At 53.1% G+C, this 6,510-nt stretch overlaps 1 long non-coding RNA gene across 1 annotated transcript; it reads left to right on the top strand.

Annotated features, from left to right (window-relative positions):
* The first annotated feature begins 1,717 nt into the window (after positions 1 to 1,717).
* LOC103012891 (uncharacterized) lies at positions 1,718 to 4,235 on the top strand. The gene is made up of 3 exons (XR_451108.2): positions 1,718 to 1,979; positions 3,487 to 3,571; positions 4,104 to 4,235. It is a non-coding gene; the product is annotated as an uncharacterized LOC103012891 (long non-coding RNA).
* Positions 4,236 to 6,510: the final 2,275 nt, after the last annotated feature.

Raw genomic sequence — 6,510 nt, forward strand, 5'->3', positions numbered from 1 at the left:
TTCCACGCCACTCTCGCACTTCATCCTAGCTTACCCTTCCCCCTCCCTGTGTCCTCAAGTCCATTCTCTAGTAGGTCTGCGTCTTTATTCCCATCCTGCCCCTAGGTTCTTCATGACCATTTTTTTTTTTAGATTCCATATATATGTGTTAGCATATGGTATTTGTTTTTCTCTTTCTGACTTACTTCACTCTGTATGACAGTCTCTAGGTCCATCCACCTCACTACAAATAACTCAATTTCATTTCTTTTTATGGCTGAGTAATATTCCATTGTGTATATGTGCCACATCTTCCTTATCCATTCATCTGTCGATGGACACTTAGGTTGCTTCCATGTCCTGGCTATTGTAAATAGAGCTGCAATGAACATTGTGGTACATGACTCTTTTTGAATTATGGTTTTCTCAGGGTATATGCCCAGTAGTGGGATTGCTGGGTCGTATGGTAGTTCTGTTTTTAGTTTTTTAAGGAACCTCCATACTGTTCTCCATCGTGGCTGTATCAATTTACATTTCCACCAACAGTGCAAGAGGGTTCCCTTTTCTCCACACCCTCTCCAGCATTTACTGTTTGTAGATTTTTTGATGATGGCCATTGGAAGCTCTTCTTTGAAGTGGCCCTGCCTGGTCCCACCTGGTCAGAGAGCCTTGACCAGCCGTCCTTACCCCACCGGCCGAGGCCTTGCTGGGGTTTCCTGTTGGAAAGCTTCATCTAGACACTTCCAAGGAGCTCAAGCTCTCCTGTGTGTGCTTCCATGGCCATGGTGGATGGGAGGCCAGAGGGCAAGTCCTTCCTTGACCTGGCCGTGGTGGGTAAGGGGTCCCTGGGGGGAGGACTGGGGCCTGGAGAGCTGCTCATCTTTGACTGTTAGGTTCTTCCAGCCAAGCAACAACTTAAGGGCCTGGAGCAGGGGCCCTAGAGAGTGTCCTCTGGCAACTTTGGGTCTGATCATGCCAGCCAGTCAATGACCATATGGGCACAGCCCCCATGACAGCCAGAATGGCTGGGGCTACTTGCAGTCTCTTCTCCTAATCAGCCCCGGGGATTAAGGCTCCTGCTAGCAGAGACCAGGACATAGTGACCAAGGACTGCACACTGCCGGCTGGATGGTCCCCTCAGGACCGCTCCGTCTAGGCCTCTCGTTGACAGAGAACTCACCGGCTGCTGTCCGCTCCCGGGGCTCTGCAGGCTTGTGTGCATGGCCGCTGTGCCCTAAGGCAACCACAGCGTCCTGACATTCGAGCAGAAGCGCAACCGTTGAATGAATAAACAAATTCAGGTCCTCAGGTAGTTTCAGTACACCCCAGCCCACAACCAGAGGCCATGTTCAAGGACTTGGGATTCAGTTCATCGCTGCCGGTGTCGGGCGGGGGACACCTCTCTATTTCCACCAGGAGCCCAGGGCTTTGCCTGGATGGGAAGATACTGCAAGTCTGTCCTGGGCCCACGGCTGGGAGTGTGGAACCTTTCAGGAAATAGAGAGGCATTGATTGCCTGGGCCCGTCGGCAGGTAACTGAAACCGCCTGGTTCCCCCCAGAGCAGACCCTGAGGTGCTCCGGGCTCTGAGCTGGTGCGGCAGGGAAAGGCCTGGCCCAGCTCCAGGGGGAGCGGCGTGGGAACGTGGCCTTTAGCCCCTGCTGGGCCCCGCGTGGGGGGAGCTGGGTGTGCGGCGGGAGCCATCCAGGGCCCAACGCCAGGGCGGCCTCTGACGGACATTTCTGCGCCAGCCAGGCCTCCAGGGGTCCAGAGCAGCCACTTCTCCTGTCATGTGTCCCTCTCCACCGGGGCTTCCAAGACTCTGTCCCTCGTCCGCGTGAGTGGACACGGGCTGTGCCACCACCCCTCCAGGGGCCACTCCTGGCCCACCTGGAGGAGCGCCGGCTGCTGAAGCGGGGCAAGACCTGCGAAGGATGGGAGGCCGGAGAGCCCTGGATCCGACAGGCCCGTCCTCTCCTCCCTCCCGCTCTCTGGGAGAAGGTAGTCTCCCGAGTTTGGACCCCTCGGGGCCTGGGACTGTGGGGCGGGAGTCCTGGGCTGGGTGCCCGCGTCTAAGGGCTGTGAGTGGCAGCCCTGGCTGGGGGCAGCAGCAGCGAGTGGGCCTGTTCTGCCGGAAATTCTTGGTCCGGCCTGGCCTCTCCAGAGCCCAAGGCCAGCAGGAAACCTGCCTTTCCTGTCCAGCGCTCCTAGCCCTTGTCAGGCACCCTGGGTGAGGGCAGGGCACTCTCCCCAGTTCTCACACAAAGCTCTGTTGGGTTGGGTTCCCAGCAAACAGAGGTCTGGCCCCATCAGGCCGGCTCGCGTTTTCCTTCTTCTCTCTTGTCTGGGGCAAGGAAAAGTGGTTGATAGTCTTGGGTTCAGATCCCTGCTCTGGCCCTTCCTGATTGAGGCCCGGCGCAAAGCCGTTTCTTATTTCCTCTTCACTGAACCAGACTTCCTCAGGGAAACCGCCACCCTCCATGACAGCTGCTCTCAGCGGGCTGAGGAAGGCCTGCCCTATGAGCCAGCCAGCCTGGGGGTCCAGAGACCCATCCAAGCTCGCCCTGGAGATTTTGCTGACTGTGCAGCTTCCTCCACACTCTGGCAGGGACTTGATCAACCTGTCCTCAGTGTCCTGCCCTCTGAGGGGTCCAGGATAATAATGCCAGCATCGTCATGTCTCCCGCGTGCCAAGGGCTGAGGGCTTCATGACTAAGATCTCGAATCCTCCCAACAACAGGCAGATGGGTATTATTATCCACAGTCACAGAGGAGGAAACTGAGGCTCAGAGATGTTGAGTGACTTTCCTGAGGTCACACAGCTAGTAAGTGGCCTATCAAGGACTTGAACCTAAAGTCCATGCACCTTCCACCAAAAGTACTTCTTGGGGGGAAGGGGAAGGTGAGGAGCTATCTCAGGGCAGTCATGGGGAGGGGCCTTCCCCTGGGTAATGGCTAAGCTGTCAGCACCCTTAGCCTTGTGGAGTCATCTTCAGAAATCCCTTTATCTTTGGAACTTTAGCATCTAAGACCTGACTTCCCTCCACAACAGCATGAGCTGGACCCCATGGTGGGCGAGCCCATCCCCAGACCAGCCCCGGCCTGCCAGCCTGCCAGCTTTCCTGCCATTCGTACTGTCCTCCCCGCGCCCAGACCCACTGGTTCTGGTTCTGTCTTATGCAAAGGGGACCGAGGATGAAGTGGGAGACTCCAGACTGGGTTATTCCGTGGACTCAGGGGCTACCTGCCAAGGCCTAGCATATGTCAGAAATACTTCATGGCTTCTCCTGAGGACTTTGCAAACATACAGATCTGGATTCATGTAGTGACTCCAACATTTAGTGGTACGACACGATGAGAAATCTGTTTAACATCTCTGAGCCTTTGTGGTCTCATCTGTAAAATGGTTATTGCAAGGAGTTAATACTGAGAATAGGGCACTGGTGTTGTGCTTGGCACATAGTAGGGGCTCAAAAAACGGTGACGATTGTTATTGACATTTCTCTAGATCTGGATAACCTGGGTGGTGTCATTTACCTAGGACTTTAGGAAACTTCCGGATTTCATTGCTGCTCTGTACTGAGAATTCCCAGGTGAGGAGCTGAGATCAGGGGCAATTCACTCACTAAGGGAACCCCCTGTGGGATCAGGAGGGCCCACAGCGGGATGAGCTTCTGCAGGGGCAAGAGAGGCAGCCCAGAGGCAGTGACATCACATCCCAGGCCAGTAGAGCAGCCCACCTACCCCAGGGACTGGAGCCTCCTCGGCCCCTCTGCTCACTTGCAGCCTCACTCGTGGCCCCCATGGGCAGAAAGTCCTCACAGGAGTGTGAGCCTCAAGGGTGTGAGGAAGGCACGCTCTGCTCTGCGGCCCTTCTGGAAGGCCAGCCCTGCCGCTCACTGCTCAGGCCGGAAGGGGAAGGGCCTAGGGCAACATCGGGTTGGTCTGCATGGGAGGGCCACAGATGCTGTGGTTAGGAGGCTGTGCTTCCCGCAGCAGGGCCAGGGAGCTGGAGGGGAGAGACCAGAAGGAAGCCAGCAGCGGGCTGGGTCAAGCAGCCTCGGGGAAAGGGGTGGGACCGGCTGGGGTAGAGGTCTTTCCACCATCCTGTGCTCCACATTTTAGGAGCCACCCCTCAGCAGGGCCTGCCACGGTGGGTCGAGGATGGATGCTGAGCACGCCTGGAGGCTGAACGAAGATCCCCTGGGAGCCAGGCCCCAGCACCCGTGCTCTCCAGTGGAAAAGCTCGCAAACAGGCTTGGGACTGAGACCTCAGAAAGGGGCTGGGGGAAGATGGAGAACATTTCCTGGGGCTCTGGCTGACTCAGGAACTTCAAAATCTAAATCACCTCCAGCATTTGTCTTCATAAAAAAAAGCTAGTAAGGGGCGGATTTAAGACCTGTCTTCTGGGACAAGGTCTAGGACCTGCCAGGTTTCCAGCAAACAGACTTGTACAGAAGGTGACCAGGCAATCTCACTCACATGCCCCCTCAGCTTTGCTGGTTACAGCAGGGCTGCAAATTACATGTTATTAGAACAGTCCAGATGATTAAGTCACTGCAGCCCTAATCCTATTTATTTCAACGACAGCTTTGGTAGAGCAGTAAATCTTGCTGCCAACCATGTCTCTTGTGGCTGGTTCCCTGAAGGAGCTATCATCAGACGTGACGACAGAGAGGGGTCCTTGTTAGCGCTTCAATTCGCCATTCATCACATTTTTCCTTCAAACGGAAAGTTCTTCTTGGAGAGCCTGCCTCGTGGCACACTAATTTTCAAAAAGACGGTCTTCACGGTATATCCTATGTTACGTACTCCTCTTGACACTCCTCCCATGAGTAGTGGTCTCTGTGCCCTCTCCTTGAACCTGGGTGGGACTTTGTGACTGCCTTGAAGAGCAGAAGTCACTGCAGATGTGACACTTATGTGACTTCCGAAGCTAGGTCAGAAAAACGCCATGTGCCTCCACTTTATTTTCTAGGGACTCCTGCTGTTGGGATCCAGCTGCCATGTTGTGGGGAAGCCCAGGCCACATGGAAAGGCCGCGTGCAGGTGTTCTGGTCTTATACTAACCACCAGCCTCAGTTCCCACTAGGTCCCAGCCAACCACCAGCATCAACCACCATCCACGTGAGTGAGGAGACTTTCCAGATGACTCTAGGCCCAGCCGACATCTGACTGCAGCTACATGAAGGACCCTGATGAGAACCACCTGGCTGAGCCTGGCCAACCCTGAGAAGTGCGAGAGAGAATAATAAATGATTAACATTGTTTCAAGCCACTAAGATTTGAGGCCATGGTTACATAGCGATGCATCACCAGAACACCCATGAACAATGATGATGGCAAACTTTGCCTCTTGGGCTTCTCTGCTATTGAAAAATGGAAGTACTCCCTCCTCCCAAACTTTCCTTCTCAGGTTCTGAAAATGTAACATCTGGGTGATTGAATCTCTCGAAGCAGGATTTGAAAGCGGGAACTCCAGTTTTCAGAAGTGGGAAGACTGCTCTCTTATGTTCCCAAGGAAGTTCTTCTCTTGAACATTTCTACTGAGAGAGGTAGTTATGACGTCGTGGAAAGATCATGAGTCAAATGTCAGGTAGACCCAGTGTCTTAGTCTGTTCAGGATCACATATAAAAATACCAGAGACTGAGTGGCTTATTAACAACAAACATTTATTTCTCACCGTTCTGGAGGCTGGGAAGTCCAAGATCATGGCACTGGCAGATGTGTTGTTTGGTGAGGGCCCGCCTCTGGTTCATAGCCAGTGCCTCCTATTTGTAATCTCACATGGTGGAAGGGACAAGTTTCATCAGGGCACTAACCCTTCCACAAGGCTCTGCCCTTATGACCTAATGATTTCCCCGAGACTCCATTTCCTAATACCCTACCCTGGGGGGACATAAACATTCAGACCATAGCACCCAGGTACAAATTTCAATTCTGCCACCTCCTGGCACTCTTGTCCTAGAGTCAGTCACTTTACTTCTCTGTGTTTCAGGAGCCTCAGCTACAAAATGGGAAAGCTCATACCTACCTTAGTGGATTGGCATCACAATTCGAGATTCTTTATAACCAGTCTTATCCTCAAAAAAGGATTTGAGGCAGATTATGGGGATGATCTATGTAAACTGCCTTGTGTTAGCAATAACAACTGATGTTTGTCAAATGCTTACTGTCAGGCAAAATTTTAAGCACTTTGCTCATGTTAACTTTTTTGATAGTCACAATAACGTTGTGAGTTAAGTATCACTATTTCCTGCATTTTACGGATGGGGGAAACCAAGGCACAGAGAGATTACGTAACTTTCCCACACAGTAGGTAGCAGAGCTGGAATTTGAACCCAGGAAGTTTGACCCTAGAGCTCACTAGACCACATCGTCTCTCGGTAAATGGTTAACTCTGGGTTAGACGTGCTGATGGCATGTGTCCAGCCCATTGTCTTCCTGAAGAACCAGTCTGAAGAGATCCAGTGCTTGAACCAAAGTGATATCAATGGTGAGATGCCCAGCGCTGAGGTGTGCTAATAGGG

This window comes from Balaenoptera acutorostrata, chromosome 12 (assembly GCF_949987535.1).
Source record: "Balaenoptera acutorostrata chromosome 12, mBalAcu1.1, whole genome shotgun sequence".
Lineage (NCBI taxonomy): Eukaryota > Metazoa > Chordata > Mammalia > Artiodactyla > Balaenopteridae > Balaenoptera > Balaenoptera acutorostrata.